The sequence below is a fragment of the Phascolarctos cinereus genome, unplaced genomic scaffold (assembly GCF_003287225.1).
Source record: "Phascolarctos cinereus isolate Bilbo 61053 unplaced genomic scaffold, phaCin_HiC Scaffold_4;HRSCAF=312, whole genome shotgun sequence".
Taxonomy (NCBI): Eukaryota; Metazoa; Chordata; class Mammalia; order Diprotodontia; family Phascolarctidae; genus Phascolarctos; species Phascolarctos cinereus.
The window spans coordinates 655,127,472-655,147,413 of record NW_027555847.1 but is presented as its reverse complement, the minus strand read 5'-3'; positions in this window follow the sequence as shown (position 1 = coordinate 655,147,413).

Here is a 19,942-nt window from a genome sequence, read left to right as displayed (position 1 = left end):
ATTCATACTTCCAAATAAAGGATGCTTTAAATCCTTTAAATATGAGAGAAAATAATAAGAGTAAAACCTTTAAAGATCCTTCTATCCAATTATTGCAGTTTATAAGATTCTGTTCTCTGAACTATGTAGTGCCTTCCCTTCTTAAATTATCTTCCATCTACTTGGCATGCACATATTAATATTTTAAAATTAAATTATTTTAATTAACAAGATTTCACCTTCTTTCCCTTCCAATCTCCTCCCTCCCCACACTGAAAAAGAAAAATTAAAATTTTGTAACAAAATATTTATAGTTAAGCAAAACAAATTTCTGCATTAACCACGTCAAAAAAATTATATGTATCAATCTGTACCCTGATTTCAGACTACTCTGTCAGGAGTTAGGTAATACATTTCATCATGAGTTCTCTGGAATCAAGGTCAGTCATTATGTTGATCACAGTTCCTAACTCTTTTATACTTATTACGGTTTTGCTATTTTATAACTTGCTCTCCTGGTTCCCTTTTCTTCCCTTTTGTAACACATTATTCCATTTCTCCCCAGTGTTTTCTGATGGGTGCAGAATAGTTTTGTGTTATTCAAATATTCTTTCCTTAATATTTGAAGGTCTTTTTCCTGCTCACTTCTTGACTTTCCTTTGTTTTCCCTAGTCTTAATCATAAATGCCTGAACTCTTTTATATGATCTTGAGGTCATATTTCTTTTTTTTCTTTTAGGCAATTAGGGTTAAGTGACTTGACCAGGGTCACACAGCAAGTACACGTCAAGTGTTTGGTCTGAGCCCGTATTTGAACTCAGGGAAGAAAAAGGAATAAGCATTTGTTGAGCACTTATTATGTGCCAGACATTATGCTAAGCACTTTTATAAATATTATCTCATTCGATCTCATTTTATCAAAGAAGAGCAATGGACGTCAAGATGTAGCACAAGGTGACAGACCCTACAAATCTAAGCTAGTAATAAATGAAAAAAGGTGGCTGTTTAATAAAAAGGAGAAGTTTGAAACATTTCTAGGAAGAAAAACAGACCTAAAGAGATCATTTCATTCTCAAACACCTCAGACAACAGAAATACACAGGTAAACAAATATAACAACCAAGTAAAACAACAAAATGACAACAGAGAGACCATTAAGAGATTTCTTTCTAAATACACATGAGGAGAAAAGGGTGTAAGCAGAAATCATATAGGAGTGATGATGGAGAAATAGTTATGAAACATCCCAGACTAAATTTCACAATACCCCACCTATTGGTGAATCAATGTTTTTTTTTTTATGGGTTTAGGTGAAGAATGGGAATGTACATAGAAAGAGAGAGGGATGAAGAAGATAGAGGGGAATGTGTTATGTACTTTAGTCAAGTCAAAGGCTGACAAGGGAGGGAAAATAATTCCTGTGATATTTCAGGAAGAAGAGAATCTATAGGAAAATGAATGAAAAGGAAAAGGAAGGGATAAAAAAAAGAGAAAGTGAGGAGGGTTTACCACTGATGAACACTCCTATGGGAGAAAAGAGATATTCTATAAAGGGAACTGAGTACCTTACAATGGGAATTATCTGCAGGAAATTGGTGCTTTGAGAGACCACTTGTCCTGCCTCAAGAGAAGGAAAATTGGAATTTCAGGGGACAACTGACACCCAGAAAAATGGGAGGGCATGGATTCAGGGAAAGAGATTACAAAGCAAATGGGGGAAAAATTACCAAGGGGAGGGCAAATTGAATCAATAATGGACAGCACAAAAGGGTACAGAAAATGAAAATATTAAAACTAAAGAACAGAACAGGAAGGAAGAGGGATTCTATTAGACTACTTAACTGAGAGGAAAAAAGAAGGGAAGAATTAAATAACTAGATAAAAGCAAGAAAGAGAAAGGAACCAATAAGCTAAACTCTAAAACTAGAGAGAGGGGTAACCAATGGTCAGGGGCAGGGCTCAAGGTGGAGGGAAGGAGAGCTGACAACAGAATCACCTTAAAATAGATCAAGCTAAAAGGACAGAAGAGAGAAGTACTGTGTTTACAATGGAAGAGGGGGGACATCCTGATTCGGAAAAAAAAATAGTAGAGACAAATGCAGGAAAATATAAACCTAGTTCTCATTACTTTAAATGTGAATGGATTAAGCAATCTAATATTATGAAAAAGAGTGACAGGTAAGAAAACAAAACCCCACAATCTGTTCTTTATAAGAAACACATTTGAAACATAAGCATATACACAGAAAAAAAAGAGGAGCTAGAAAAGTTTACTATGCATCAAGTAAATGCAAAAAAGGGATATATAATGCTGAAAGAAATCATAGATAATAAATAAATGTCACTATTAAACTTATATGCTCCAAATGCCTTAGAATTTAAATCCATAAAGAAAACATTAACTCTGCTACAAGAAATCAGACAATAACACAATAGTGACAGTAGATTTCAGTGTACTTCTTTCAGTTTTGGACAATCTAACAGAAAGATAAAAAAAGGAAATCTAGAACTGAATAATTTACTGGAGAAATGAGCTAAAGGCTTATGGTATCTCTAAATATGACTGTAAAAATGTACATATTTCTTGACACCATATGGAACATTTACAAAAACTGATTTCAGTAATGTAAGCACCAAAAATTACACATGCAAAAATCAAAATTAAGTGTTTCAAAATTACAAAGAAAAAAACATGTTGAGAAAGAAAAGATATTAGAAGACACTCCTGACCCACCCCTTTGTAAAGATGAGAGGTTCACATGTATTGAAGATTGCACTTATTTTCAGAGTTTTAACTTATTATCAATTATGCTGATTTTTCCCATTTTCCTTTCCTTTTTTTTTTTTTTGGTGAGGCAATCAGAGTTAAGTAACTTACCAAGGGTCACACAGCTAATAACTGTCAAGTGTCTGAAGTTGGATTTGAACTCAGGTCCTCCTGACTTCAAGGCCAGAGCCCTATCTACTGCTCTACCTAGCTGCCCCTGGCTCTTTTCTTTTATTTTGTCTTTAAAAATAATATTTGTTATATGGGAGAGGGAAAGAAAGAACTTATGATGATATGAAAAACAAAAGACATTAATAAAACCTTATTTAAAAATAATTTACATTTCTCTAGTTATTAGTGATTTGAAGCATTTTTTAAGTCTATATATTGATAGTTTAGATATTTATCATTAAGAATTACCTGTTCATATCTTTTGGAATGGTGCCTATTTTTATAAATTTGAATCAATTTCAAATTTTCAAAAAATTTGGAATATTATCTATAGAAGATACTATAAACCTTAGAAATGAGATCTTTATTAGAGAAACTTACTACAAAGTTTTTTAAACTAGTTACCTGCTTTTCTTCTAGTTTTAGCTTTTTTGATTTTGTTTGTACAAAAACTAACATTTTCATCAAACAGAATTTTACCTTCTGTGATTCTCTTAAACCCTTGGTTTGTTATGAACTCTTCCCCTATTCATGTATTAGATAGGTAATTTCTTCCTTGCTCCTCTAATTTGTGTATGATTCACTCTTCATATCTAAGTCATGTACCCATTTGGATTATCTTGGCATACTCTGTGAGATGTTTGTCTATGCCTTTTTTTTGTCAGACAGCTGTCCAAGTTTTTCCAACAGTTTTTGTCAAATAGTGAATTCTTACCCAAAGCAGAATGTCTAGACTTACCAAATTTTAAGCCACTGTGCCCATTAACTTCTGTATATTGTATCTAATCTATTTCATTGATTAACTTCTCTGCTTCCTAACCAGTACCAAATTAGTAGATGATTGATGCTTTGGAGTATAATTTGATATCTGGTACTGCAGTCCTTCCTTCCTTCCCTTTTCTCCCCCCATTATTTCTCTTCTTCTAGAACAATTTCATGATTCTTTGTTCTAGCTCTAAAATGTAATCATTTGGTAGTTTGATTGTTATGGCACTGAATATATAAATTAACTTAGGTATTGTCATTTTTATTATATTTGCTCAGAATATCCATGGGCAATAAATGTTTCTCCAATTATTTAGAGCTCTATTTCAGTAAAGAGTGTTTTGTAGTTGTATTCATGAACTTTCTTTGTATGTCTTGGCAGACAGACCGTCAAATGTTTTATATGTCTCATAATTATTTATGGAATTTCTCTTTGTATCTCTTCCTGATGAATTTTATCTGAAATGTACAGAAATGATGATTTATGAAGGTTCATTTCATATCCTATAACTTTGCTAAACTTAACTATTTTAATGAATATTGTAGTTGTTGCTCTAGGATTCTCCAAATACATAATTATCTCATCTGCAAAAGTGATCATTTTGCATTCCCTTAGCCTATGTTTATTCCTTTAATTTTTTTTTTTTGCTTCTCTCATTGCTATAGCTAGCATTTCTAGCACTGTTATCAAATAGTAATGGTGATAATGGGCTTCCTTCCTTTGCCCTGATCTTATTGGAAAGGCCTCTAGTTTATCTTTGTTTTGGGTTTTGGATTTTAGATAAATACTACCTATCATATTAAGGAAAGCCCACTTTTCCTATGCTTTCTAGTTAGTTTTTTTTTTTAATAGAAATGGACATTATATCTCATCAAAAGCCTTTTTTGCACTTATTGATATAATCATGATTTTTATTGTTCTTATTGCTAATATAGTCATTTATGCTTGTAGTTTTTCTTATATTAAACCAACCCTGCACACCTGGCATAAATCAAACCTGGTCATAGTGTATAATCTTTGTAATATGTTGTTTTAGTTTCCTTACTAATATTTTATTAAAATTTTTTTGCATCAATATTCATTAGAGATATTGGTCCATGCTTTTCTTTCTCTGTTTTGACTCTTTCTAGTGTAGGTATCAAGACTATATTCCTATCATAGTAAGACTTTATTTTAGTAGGATCTTTTCTTTTCCTATTTTTTTCAAACCACTTTTGCAACATTGGAATTAATTATTATTTAAATGTTTGATAGAATTCACTTGTAAATCCAACTGATCCAAGAGTTTCTTTCTTTGGGAGCTCATTTATGGTTTATTTAATTTTTTTCCCTCTATGTTTGGGTTATAGCCTCTATTTGTTCTGTTAATCTGAGCATTTTATATTTTTGTTCATATTAGTCAGTCCATCAATCACTGAACATTTATTAAGTGTTTATTATGTGTCAGGGACTGTGCTAACCACTAGGAAGACAAATACAAGTAGAAAGAAAGTCCCTGCTGTCAAAGAGCTCACATTCTAAAGACAGACGACAGCACATAAAAAGAATCTGGAAAGGGTGAGTGGATAGAAGGGAGACAAAAGTAGAGAAAGTCCAGGATGCAATCTGCGGAAGAAATGAAACGTAGCTGGCCTGGACACCCTCCTCAAATGCAGGTTCTGGGGAGAGCCATTAAATCAGTGGGAGAGGCCACAGGGACAGAGGATATTTCCAAAGTGTGAATTTTAGTGCTAACATGAGACTTCAGGATGAACAGCTGAGGTAGGACAGAAAGTTCAGAAGGCGGCCTGGAGAGGAATATTGATCTTTTCATTTAGATTGTTGGTTTTATTGGCAGAAAATTAGTCAAAACAGATTCTAATAATTTCTTTTTTTTTCCCTTTGGATGAATTTACTTTTTTCATTATTGATAATGGTAATCTTATTTTCCTCTTTCTTTTAAAAAAATAGTTAATAGTTTAAATTTTTTTCTTTCAAAAAACCACCACCTAGCTCTATTTATTAATTCAATGTTTCTTTTTTCTTTCCAATTTTGTTAGTCTCTTCTTTGATTTTTCAGGATTTCTATTACTGCTATTTAATTGATGGATTTAAAATTAATTTTTTTTTTGCTTTCTAGTCTTTTTTAGTTTTCTGTTCAATTTATTCACCTGTTCTTTCTATCTTTTGTTGATGAAAGTATTTAAAGATAAAAAAATTTCTCTCAGGGATTAAATTGGCTGCATCCCAGAAATTTTGGGTATGTTCTATCACTGTTGTCATTATCTTTTAATGAAATTATATATTGTTTCTATGGCTTGTTCTTTTAGTCACCCATTCTTCAGAATGAAGTAATTTAGTCTCTAATGAATTTTTATTCCTTTTTCTCAGTGACCTTTTATTGAATGTGATTTTTGTTATAATATTTATAAAGTTTTTATGCCTTAATACATGGTCAATTTTTGTAAAGGTGCAATACACAGCCATGTCTCTCTCTCTCTCTCTCTATATATATATATCTATACATATATGCTATATATTATATTAGTATGTATATACTATATATTATACTACATACTATGTACTACATCTATTATCACTAGTATATATATACTATATATTATGTTAATATATATGTACATATCTCTATGTGTATATACAGATGTGAGCATGCATGCACACACACATACATACACACACACTTTTTTCCACTCCCATTCATTGATCTTCAGAAGTCTGTCATAACTAGTTTTTTAAAAATTCTATTCAGGTCCTTAACTTCTTTCTTGCTTATTTTTTAAATTTCAATTTATCTAGGTCTGAAAGGGGTTTATTGAGGTTCCTCATTATTATAGTTTTTCTATTTTTCCTTTTAACTCATTTAACTTTTAAGTATTTAGGTGCTATGACATGTGACTACATATGTTTTGTATGTAATTAATTAACTGTCTAAGGTACCTTTCCCTCTTCATCTTTTTACATGATGTCTGTTTTTTGCTGTGGCCTTGTTTGAAAACATTACTGTCACCTTTGTATTTTTTACTTTGTTGTTGTTGAGTTGTTTCAGTCATGTCCAACTTTTCATGACTGCATTTGAGGTTTTCTTGGCAAGAATACTGGAGTGGTTTGCCATTTCCTTGTCCAGCTCATTTTAGAGATGAGGAAACTGAGGCAAATAGGGTTAAGTGATTTGCCTAAGGTCACACAGCTAGTAAGTGTCTGAGGCTGGATTTGAACTCATGAAAATGAGTCTTCCTGACTCTAGGTCCAGCACTCTATACACTGTGCCACCTAGATGCCTCCCCCTTTTATTTTAACCTAAGCATAATAGAATTTGCTCCCACATTTTATTTTAACTCTGTGTGAATTTTTATGTTCAAGTATTTCTTGTAAATAGAATTTTGTTGGATTATGCTTTATAATACATTCTGCTAACCTCTTCCATTTTAAGGGTGAATTTATCCCATTCATACCTATTGTTATGGTCATCATGTGTTTCCATTCATCCCATTCTCTCATACTTTTCCTTTTTTTCCCTTTTCCATTTCCCTCTTTAAAGCAAAGAAGAGGCTGGTAAGAGAGGCATATACTCCACACCAGTGTGGTAGGTTTGATGCAATCTCCTTCTGCTCCTTTGCCCCTCTTCTTTTTCCCTTGTCCAAAGCCCAATCACAGATTGTAATACTTTCTTTCCTTTTAAACCCTTCTTTTTATCTCCCCCACAACATAATTAAAAGTGTTTTAAGAATAGTTCCTTTCTTAACCTTTCCTTCCTCTATTCTCCCTTCTCTTCCTGTGCTGTCTTCCTGTCAAGTAAAATGTATTTCTGTACCTAACTGTATATGTATTCTTCCCTCCTTTGCTGAATTCAGATGAAAATGAGGTTCAAGTATCACTGCTCCTCTCACCCATTTTCTCCTTGTTGGAATAATTTTCTATATATCACAATTATCTGAGATACTTAACCCTCACCTTTCTTCCCCCCCCCCAACTCACTGTATTACCTTTCCCTTCTGTTTACTTTTTTCTTTTAAGGTCATCAAAGTATAACAAAACTGTCCTAAGGCTCTCTGATCTTTGATGATAAGAAAGTTTTGAGGGTACACATGTATCATTTCCCTAAATTGGAATGTAAACAGTTCATCCTTATTTAGTCTCTTATGATTTAGCTTTGTCTGTCACTCCACAGTCCTGTGTTTTAAGGATTTTAGACAGCTTTAATCTTTTTTCAACAAGCTTGGAAACAGTTCCAAATGACCCAGGATGAAAAATGCTATCCACCTCCAGAAAGTGAGCTGATGAACTTTAAGTTCAGATTGAAGCATACTTTTTTAAAATTTATTTTTCTTAGTTTTTTTTGTGTGTGTATTTTCTTTTGCAACATGGCTAATATGGAAATGTGTTGCATGACTTCACATGCATAATCAATATCATATTACTTACCTTTTCAATGCATGGGGGAAGCAGGGGAGGGAGAGAATTTGGCACTCAAAATTTTTAAAAATCAATATTTTAAAATTCTTTACTTGTAATTGGGGAAAATAAAACTATATTTTACGAGAAAAAATTTAAAAGAATACTTGGAAGTCCTCTACTTCATCAAAGATCTGTTTTTTCCTATGTAGGACCGGAATCAATTTTGCTGGTTGTTATTTTTGGTTGTAATCCTATTTATTTTGCCCTCATGAGTGTTCCAATCTCTTTGCTTTTTTATAGCTGGCTACTATGTCTTGTGCAATCCTGACTATGGCTTCTTGGTACTTGAATTTTTCTTTCTAGCTGTAGTACTTTTTCTTTGACTTGGATTTTAGGGTACAATGTTCATGAGAGTTTTCATTTTGTGGTTTCTTTCAAGAGGTGACCAGTGGATTCTTTTCATTTTAACTTTCTCCTCTTGTTCTAAGGAGATCTGGGAAATTTTATATCTTCTTGAAATATAATGTCTTGATCTAGGGTTTTTTGGTCATGGCTTTCAGATAGTCCAATGATTGTTAAATTGCCTCTCCTTCATACGTTTTCCAGTTCAGTTCTTGTTGTCTCATGGAGTCACCAACTTCTACTTCATTCATTTTAAGAGTCTGTTGCTAGGCTAAAGTTTTGTGCCTCTTGTGCTAAGCTATTAATTTTCTTTCCAATTCTTTCTTCCATAGCTTTCACTTATTTTCTGACTCTTCTCCCTAGCACTCTCATTTCTTTTCCAATTCTTTCCTCAAGTGCTCATTTCATGTATACATTACTTTTTAACTCCTTAAAAAAAATACCTCTTGATGGTGGAGTGAAAAGGTAGTCGCTCTCACTCTCCCCTATCAACCTCTGAAAACCCAGAAAATATCAGCCCAGAAAAAAAAAAACCCTGGAACACCTGAACTAGAAGAAAGACAAGGAGCAGCAGTGCAGTAGCCCAGCAAACGGGTCTCCCAGTGCCTCAGCAAAAACAAGGGGCCCCAGGCGTATAAGTACCCTGAGGCATTCATCTGAAAGGAGGTGAAGAAAACAACCTAAAGGCTTTCTAAAGCCCCGACCTTGCTGATTCCAACCCAACACCAGGTGAGCTGTAGGAGCCCTGAAGCCTCCAATTGTGAAGAGATCCTGAAGCCCAGGTGGTAGAGCAGGCAAACACCAACACCTAGACCTCCGAGTGCCTCAGTGAGGGGGGGGGAACCAGTGGAAACCAGCTCAGAAAACCACCAGGAGTCTCGGCAATCCACCGCAAAGGAATCTCCCGATGCATTAGCAGAAACGAGGGAGACAACACTGCAGGGGGCCCCAGGCAGATAAACATCCTGCAGCAGCCATCTAAAAGGAGCAAAGAAAGCTAAAGGAAAGGAAAAGCAGGCAACCTAGAATTGCCTGAAAGTTCCAGCCTTGCTGATTCCAGCCCAACACAAGGTAAGCTGCCAGAAACCTACAGCCTCCAATTCCCTAAGAGGCCCCAAAACAAAGCCAGTGACCAAGACCTAGGCTCCCAACACAAGAAGCTTGGGTCAGTACCCTCTGTTCCCCAGCAGGAGAGCTCAATCTCTTTAAAGGCCAGGGAATAAGAAACACCATGAGTAAAAAGAAATGTACCATAGACTCATATTATGAGAAGAGTGAAGATCAAGACAGAAATTCTGAAGAGGACAACATTGTCAACAAACCCACATCTGCAACAACAAAAGGGAATATGAACTGGTCTGAAGCCCAAAAAGCCTTCTTAGAAGAGCTCAAGAAGGATTTTAATAGTCAAATGAGAGAGGTAAAAGAGTCCTTCAAAAATACAATTGGCCAGTTGGAAAAAAAATACACTGAAGAAAACAAGTCCCTAAAAAACACAATTGGCCAATTGAAGAAGGAAGGACAAAAACTAACAGAAGAGTACACTGAAGAAAACAAGTCCCTAAAAAACACAATTGGCCAGTTGAAGAAGGAAGTACAAAATCTAACAGAAGAGTATGCTGAAGGAAACAAGTCCCTAAAAAACACAATTGGCCAGTTGAAGAAGGAAGTACAAAAACTAACAGAAGAAAACAATCTGTTAAAAACTAGAATTGGACAAATGGAAACTAATGTCTCTATGAGAGAGCAAGAATCAGTCAAACAGAAACAAAAAAATGAAAAAATCGATGAAAATGTAAAATACCTCATCAGTAAAACAACCGACCTGGAAAATCGACTCAGGAGAGACAATTTAAAAATTATTGGACTACCTGAAAATCATGATGAAAAAAAGAGCCTGGACAGTATCTTTCAGGAAATCATAAAGGAAAACTGCCCAGAAGTCCTAGAACCAGAAGGGAAAATAACCATAGAAAGAATCCACCGATTATCACCTGAAAGAGATCCCAAATTGACAATGCCAAGAAATATAATAGCAAAATTCCAAAATTACCAGATGAAAGAGAAGGTGCTGCAAGCAGCCAGAAAGAAAGAATTTAAATATCATGGAACCACAGTCAGGATTACACAGGACCTTGCAGCTTCTACATTAAAAGACCGCAGGGCATGGAACATGATATTTCGTAAGGCAAAGGAGCTTGGAATGCAGCCAAGGATCAATTACCCAGCAAAAATGAGCATCATTTTTCAAGGGAGGAGGTGGATATTCAACAAAATAGGAGACTTCCAAACTTTCCTGATAAAAAGACCAGAGCTCAACAAAAAATTTGATCTTCAAGTACAGGACTCAAGAAGGACTTAAAAAGGTAAATGGGACAGAAGGATACAATATGTTGTTAATGGGGGGGGGCTGTTTAAACCCCTACAAGGGAATATGAGACTTGCAACCCTTGAGAACTGTATTGTTATTACACCTTGTTAAAGGAGTATACATAAAGAGGGTGGATATTAGTTGACTTTGATGTAATGATAAAAAAAAATCTAATCAAGTGGGTTAAATGGATCCAAATAAGTGGATCAATCTAATCTTAGAAAATGTACTGAGAAAGGAGGAGGCAGACAAGGGTAAATTACATTACAGGAAAAGACACAAAATCCTATTACAGCAGAGGGAAAGGGGGGGAGCATTGTTTGAACCTTACTCTCATCAGATTAGGCTCAAGAAGGGCATAATATAATCAGTTAGGTATAGAAATCTAACTTGCCCTATAGGCAGTAGGAGGGAAAAGGGAAAGAAAAGGGAGGGGGAAAGAAAAGGGAGGGGAAAGAAGGGAGGGAAGCAGCAGTAAGACTAAAGGGGAAGAAAAGGGAAAGGATAATAAAAGGGGGAAGGGACTGAAGGAGGTGGTCAAAAGCAAAACACTAGTGAAGGGGAGAAAGGAAAAAGGAGAAAGAAAAGCATAAATAGGGGGAAAAGGATGGAAAAAAGACACAGATAGTAATCATAACTGTGAATGTGAATGGGATGAACTCTATAAAACGGAAACAGATTGCAGAATGGATTAAAAAACATAATCCTACAATATGTTGTTTACAGGAAACACATTTGAAAAAGAGTGACACATACAGGGTAAAGGTAAAAGGCTGGAGCAGAATATATTATGGTCAGCTGAAGTAAAAAAAGCAGGGGTAGCAATCCTGATCTCAGAAAAGCAAAAGCAAAAATAGATCTAATCGATAAGGAAGGAAACTACATCCTGCTAAAAGGCACCATAGACAATGAAGTAATATCATTACTAAATATATATGCGCCAAATGGTATAGCATCCAAATTCTTACAGGAGAAGTTCAGGGAGTTACAGGAAGAAATAGACAGCAAAACTATACTAGTGGGGGACCTGAACCTCCCCCTCTCGGCACTAGATAAGTCTAACCACAAAATAAACAAGAAAGAAGTTAAGGAGGTGAATAGAACATTAGAAAAGTCAGGTATGATAGACCTCTGGAGAAAACTGAATGGGGATAGAAAGGAATATATTTTTTCTCATCAGTACATGGCACATACATGAAAATTGACCATGTCCTAGGGCATAAAAACCTCACAATCCAATGCAGAAAGGCAGAAATATTAAATGCATCCTTTTCAGATCATGATGCAATAAAAGTTACATATTTACAAAAATATAAATTGCCCAGATTAACCAAAGAGGAAGTAAAATACTTATATAATCCCATCTCAGAAAAAGAAATTGAACAAGCCATTGATGAACTCCCTAGGAAAAAATCTCCAGGGCCAGATGGATTTACATGTGAATTCTATCAAACATTTAAAGAACAATTAATTCCAATATTATATAGACTATTTGGGAAAATAGGTGAAGAAGGAGTCTTACCAAATTCTTTTTATGATACAAATATGGTGTTGATATCTAAACCAGGAAGAGTCAAAATAGAGAAAGAAAATTATAGACCAATTTCTCTAATGAATATAGATGCAAAAATTTTAAACAAAATATTAGCAAGTAGATTACAGCAATTTATTACAAGAATAATACACTATGACCAGGTAGGATTTATACCAGGAATGCAGGGTTGGTTCAATATTAGGAAAACTATCAGCATCATTGAGCATATCAACAACAAAACCAACAGAAACCACATGATCATCTCAATAGATGCAGAAAAAGCTTTTGATAAAATACAACACCCATTCCTATTAAAAACACTAGAAAGCATAGGTATAAATGGAGTCTTCCTTAAAATAATAAATAGCATATATCTAAAACCTTCAGCAAGCATAATATGTAATGGGGACAGGCTAGAAGCATTTCCAATAAGATCGGGGGTGAAACAAGGATGTCCATTATCACCACTGTTATTCAATATTGTACTGTAAACCTTAGCTTTAGCAATAAGAGAAGAAAAAGAAATTGAAGGCATTAGAATAGGCAAAGAAGAAACAAAGCTATCACTCTTTGCAGATGACATGATGATATACTTAGAGAATCCTAGAGAATCAAGTAAAAAACTACTTGAAATAATAAACAACTTTAGCAAAGTTGCAGGCTATAAAATAAACCCACATAAATCATCAGCATTTCTATATATTACCAACAAAGCCCAACAGCAAGAGATAGAAAGAGAAATCCCATTTAAACTTACTGTAGACATTATAAATATTTAGGAGTCTACCTCCCGAAACAAACCCAGGAACTCTATGAACACAATTACAAAACACTTTTCACACAAATAAAATCAGATCTAAATAATTGGAAAAACATCAGTTGCTCATGGGTAGGCCGAGCTAATATAATAAAAATGACAATCCTACCTAAGCTAATTTACTTATTCAGTGCCATACCAATCAAACTACCAAAAAATTATTTTATAGAGTTAGAAAAAATAATAACAAGATTCATTTGGAAAAACAAAAGGTCCAGAATATCAAAGGAACTAATGAAAAGAAATGCAGGGGAAGGTGGCCTAGCAATTCCAGATCTTAAATTGTATTATAAAGCAGCAATCATCAAAACTGCTTGGTACTGGCTAAGAAATAGGGAGGTGGATCAGTGGAATAGGTTAAATATGCAAGACACAGTAGTCAATGACTATAGTAATCTATTATTTGATAAACCCAAAGACCCCAGCTTCTGGGATAAGAACCCACTCTTTGAAAAAAACTGCTGGGAAAACTGGAAAAGAGTATGGCAGAAACTAGGCATAGACCCAAATCTCACACCATATACCAAAATAAAGTCAAAATGGGTTCATGACTTAGATATAAAGGCTGATACCATAAGTAAACTGGGAGAACAAGGAATAGTTTACCTATCAGATCTATGGAGAACAGAAGAATTCATGACCAAACAGGAGATAGAGAACATTATGAAAAGCAAAATGGATAATTTTGATTACATTAAATTGAAAAGTTTTTGCACAAACAAAGCCAATGCAACTAAGATTAGAAGGAAGGTAGAAAATTGGGAAAGAATTTTTACAACCAGTCTCTCTGATAAAGGCCTCATTTCTAAAATATATAGAGAATTAAGACAAATTTATAAGAACACAAGCCATTCCCCAATTGATAAATGGTCAAAGGATATGAACAGACAGTTCTCAGATGAAGAAATTAAAGCCATTTATAGTCATATGAAAAAATGCTCTAAATCATTATTGATTAGAGAAATGCAAATCAAAACAACTCTGAGGTACCACATCACACCTATCAGATTGGCCAACATGACAAAACAGGAAAATGATAAATGTTGGAGAGGATGTGGGAAAATTGGAACGCTAATATATTGTTGGTGGAGTTGTGAAATGATCCAACCATTTTGGAGAACAATTTGGAACTATGCCCAAAGGGCTACAAAAATGTGCATACCCTTTGATCCAGCAATAGCACTTCTAGGGTTATATCCAAAAAGAGATCAAACAAATGGGAAAAGGACCCATATGTACAAAAATATACATAGCAGCTCTTTTTGTGGTGGCAAAGAATTGGAAATTGAGAGGGTGCCCATCAATTGGGGAATGGCTGAGCAAATTGTCGTATATGAATGTAATGGAATACTATTGTTCTATAAGAAATGATGAACAGGCTGACTTCAGAAAAACCTGGAAAGACTTATATGGTCTGATGCTGAGTGAAGTGAGCAGAACCAAGAAGACTTTATACATAATAACATGTTATGCAATGACTAAGAATGTTAAACTGAACCCTTCTCAGCATTACGAGGATCTAAGACATTTCCAGAGGCCTCGGGATGGATAATGCTGTTCATATTCAAAGAGAACTATGGAAGTCGAATCGCTATCACTTATTTTTACCTTCTGTTGAGTTTTGTTTCCTCTTTCTGATGGTTCCTTGTATTAGTTTTAATTTTCACACTTACAACTTCACTAATGTGAAAATGTTTAATGGGTATGTAAATGTAAAGCCTATATCAGATTGTGTGCTGTCTTGGGGAGGGTGGGGGGTAGGAAAAGGGAGAAAAATTTTCAACTCAAAAGCATATGGAAAAAATAAAAAATGTAAATAAAATAAATAAATTTAAAAATTTTTTAAAAATACCTCTTTCTTTAGCTCTTCCAAGAATTCTCATTGCTCTGTGCACAAGCCAAGTTTTTCTTTGAGACTTTGCTTTCAGCTTTTTTTGGTAGTCATTTTCTTCCTATGGGTTTGTGTCTTGAGATACTCCGTCGTCATACTAGCTTTTTATGATAGCGTTCTTTTCTTGCTTGCTCATGCTTTCTTCTTCATTTCATACTTTGTGTTAGGGTTACCCCTGTGCACTTCCAGAGGAAATGTTTCGGTTGTGCTTGGTCCTGTTTTGTGCCCTCTTGAGTCCTCTGCTGATTTCTCAAGGGATTCAATCAATCAACCAACAACAATTTATTAGCAGTCTACTATGTTCTAGGCACTCTGCTAAGCACAGCAAATTCAGACTGACAAAACTGGTCACCACTCTAGTCTGGTCTTCTTGCTCTCATTCTTCTGCTTTTGACTTTAGTGTGGGCTGGGGGCTGACAGTGAGACCATTGATTCACTCCTGGGATCAGAGACACACAGATGCTATTTGCTCCTCTACTTGCTATATGCAGGTACACAGCCTAGGATTCATGGCTACTTCCTGCCTAGGACCAACACTCTCACTCTTCCACAGGTGTGGATCCCCTCCTCAATCTACCCTGGATCTATGACCCAGACCTAGGTGTTGGCACCCGTTCCTATTTCTGACACTGTCAGACCTCTGCCAGATCTGGGACCTCTGTTTGCCCCTCAGTCAGTCCCTGAGATGGAATGCCCCCTTGCAACTGTTCTTGGCTGGATCCCACCCCCAATGTCCATAGCCCTCTGTCTGTCTCCCTTTGCCAACCTGAGCTAGAAAAAATGACTCACTGTGACTTTTTAAAAATTTCCCAGTCAGGATTGGTTTTGGTGCATTTTCTAGGTATTTGTGGACTAGTTTTGGAGGAGAGCTCAGCTGTATTTCTTCCTGATACTCTGCCACCATGGCCTACCATGTATGTGTTTTGTATGGACCTACCTTTTTATGAGTTGTGTCACTTTTAGAATGTGAGCTCCTTGAGGGCAGAAACTAATTTTGCCTCTTTTTATACCCATTGTTTAGCACAATTCTTGGAACCCAAAAAATACTTGACACTTCTTGACTGATTGAATGAATAAAGCCTGGATCATGCAATCTAGCTTTGGGTTATACACAAGATGGTCATAGCATCAGACAATCTGGCTTAAACATCAAGTTTCTACTGCTACCTGGTTAATAGTCTTAGGTCACTGCCCCTCTCTCAGCCTCTCTTTCTTCCTCTGTAAACTTTTAAGTGTTTGGACTAGATGACACTCAGGTCTCTGCTAATTCTAACTTTCTGAATTACGTTGTTGTCACATTATCTTATTTCTGTCATGTGTCTCCTCATCAAGATTGTAAACTCCTCAAGACCAAAGGCTATGTTTTCTTGTCCCATCAGACAGTGCCAAGCACAGGACCAGGTACACACAGAGAAAAATCAGACTAGGCCCCAGGGAGCTCCTCCTGAGATAATACATTCCATTTTTTAAAAAATGTTCTCTTAAGCAAGGGACCAAATGGCAAGTAAGTGGGTAGGCTGGACAGAGAAGTCTTGCTTGTCACAGTGAAAAGAGTAGTGGACTAGAAATCAGAGCTGAAATTTTGTCTCAACCTTTTACTAAGCTGTGAGACCTTGGGTCAGCCTATTTCTCTCTCTGAGCCCCAGTTTCCTCATCTGTTAAGTGAATGGGTTAAACTAGATGATCTCCAGGGTCCCTTCCACTTTAGTAACTCACTCTAGCTATGAATGTGATGTGAATGTACATAAGATTTTAAAACTCTGGGGATCATCACTGTCCAGTTTATATGGCTCTAATGCAAATGACTAGACCAGACCTAGATGCCTTCTGTACTCTGAGGCAGTAGAAAATTTCCAAGAATAAACTTGAACTGGCTGCAATTTTCACACCATCTCTTTGAATCTGTTTCCTGTAAAATAGGGATAATAATCCCTGCACTATCTACCTTAGAGTTGTGAGGAAAATGCTTTGTAAACTTGAAAAATTTTCCAGCTCTGTGATTTTTTTGGGGGAGGAGGAACACACTGCAACTTCCTCTATGTGACAGAAACTGGTCTTTGTTAGTTTCTGTGATCAAAAATCCAATGCCATGCGGCTAACCTGATAATGAATCTCTTCAAACTTGGTCTGATCCTCAGATGATACTTTGTACACACCCAAGCACAGGCATAAATATCTATCTCTCTATTTGTCTATCTATCAATCATCTTTCCAGGCCACCAATACTCAAAAGCTTTTCCAACATGGTAGGACCATACAGAGCTTATTCTCTATTAAGACTGATTTTTAAGAACCTAGATATAATAGAGGTTTTCTCCCCCTAAACCCCTGAATTTGGCTCCTGACCAATATCAAAGTCATGAAGCCTGCAATAACAGAAACTTCTGAAGAATGAACTTCCTAAAATTGGAACACTAATGCATTGTTGGTAGAGTTGTGAAATGATTGAACCATTTTGGAGAACAATTTGGAACTATGCCCAAAGGGCCATAAACAGGACTATGTTTGACCCAGCAATAGCTCTTCTAGGGCTGTATCCCAAAGAGATCATACAAATGGGAAAAGGACTCACATGTACAAAAATATTCATAGCAGCTCTTTTTGTGGTGGCAAAGAACTGGAAATTGAGGGGATGCCCATCAATTTTGGAAAGGCCAAATAAGTTGTGGTATATGAATGTAATGGAATACTATTGTGCTGTAAGAAATGATGAGCAGGCAGACTTAAGAGAAACCTGGAAAGACTTGTATGGAATGATGCTGAGTGAAGTGAGGAGAGCCAGGAGAATGTTGTACACAGTAACAGCCTTGTTGTTTGATGACTGACTTTGATAGATTTAACCCTTCTCACCAATGTAAGGATCTAAGACACCTCCAAAGGTCTCATGATGGAAAATGCTATCCACATCCAAAGAAAGAACTATGAAGTTTGAATGCAGATTGAAGCATACTATTTGCTCTTTTTTTTTTAACTTGTTTTGTTTTGTGTCCTCTTTCTTGTGGTTCCTCCTATTGGTTCTAATTCTTCCTTACAACATGACTAATGTGAAAATATGTTTAATAGGAATATATACGTATAGCCTATATCAGATTGCGTGCCGTCGTGGGCATGGAGGGGGAGAAAAGTTTAAAACTCAAAAGCTTATGGAAATGACTGTTGATAAATCAAAATAAATTAATAAAAAATAAACACACACACACACACATAACGCACAAAAAGAATGTACTTCCTAACATTTTCCTCTCTATTAAAATCTCAGTTTTTGCTCTGAAACAACCATTTGAGAGAAGGGCTTTCAGTTATTTTTTTTCTCACTTCAAATAAAATAAATTGAGAATAGTGATTCTCAGGTGCCTTTCTTCCTTCTAAGACAATTACTTGAAAGGGAAACAGATTACTCCCTCACCACAGGAACCAAAGAGAAATACTGATTAACAAGCAAAAATGCATAGTTGCACTGTCCTAATGTCTATAAGTAATACTAATGCCTTTCTCCCTCTTGCTTCTTCTTTCTACATATGTGTGTAGGTATGCATATATATAAATGTTTTAAGATGACAATTGCTCCTCTTCCCCAATCCACAGATAGTAAGTAATGAAAAGAGAAAAAATCATTTTGCTTTGGGAAGCATGCTACACCCTGCATTAGAACCTAAGAATTCTCTGTGCTTACTTGGTTTTTTGATAAGTGTATCTCATCGTTCTTTCTTTTTGTTGTTGTTGTCAAATGAAATTAAGCTAAATTTCACAAGAGTTATTTGCAAAGTCCTCATTCCTAGAAACATGTCTTATTAGTAATAAGTAAAAGGAGATAGACTAGCAGCTAGGTTCTATATGAATGATTTTTTTATATGTACCTTTGTATACATATATACTTTATTAATTATATCTTAGGAAACTTTATGTTAGAATAGTGAAACATCTGTCTATCTATGTTATATCTATCTGTTTATACGTGCATTTCTACATGATTTTCTCAAAGAGCTAAAGTGCTTTACTGTACTAACTTTGAATTCCTAAGGCCAGTCTCTGCCTGTCATTAATATCAACAAAAACTGAGTCATTAAATAAGACATCTTGTTGAAGAGTTCTTCCTGTTCTCCTGGGCCAGTGGGCAGATAAGGTATCTTTTTCACTAGCAAAGGTATAAGGATTATGAAAATAAAGAATGTCTGAAATGAAATTTTTAACACTGGCCTAAACTCCCATGAGCACCACAAAATAAAGATTCTGGGGGCAGCTATATGGTGCAGTGGATAGAGCACTGGCCCCAGAGTCAGGAGGACCTGAGTTCAAATCTGACCTCAGACACATAACACTTACTGGCTGTGTGACTCTGGGCAAGTCACTTAACCTCAATTGCCCCATGCAAAAAAAAAAAGAAGATATATATTCTGGAAGGAGAAAACTAATAACATCATAGACCAAGGGAAGAACTGAATTTCTTTTTTTTTTTCCCCCAATATAAGAAAGAGCCAAAAAGCCTGACCACCTGGCTATAATTTTTCATTGCATTGCATTCCAGCTTAAGGAACCAATAGCTGGCCTGAGGATAGAGACCATTCAGATCTGGAAGAACCCTGCACATGGAGGAGTCCAGGTATTAAATCAGTAGTTTTCTGTTCCTTCATTTTTCTGAGACCAACAGCCAGCCAAATGCTTCCCTAAATCTCGGTAAGTTTGATATCAGATATGTAATTTTTGGACAAGAATTGTCTTTCATCCTGCTGACATGAGTGGTGGCATACTATAAAAGCTACCAACTTCAAGAGCTTTTGAGGCTCAGTGGTAGAGAAACCAACAAATCCCCCGGAGTTCCAGTTGACTATGATCACTCACATTCACACCAA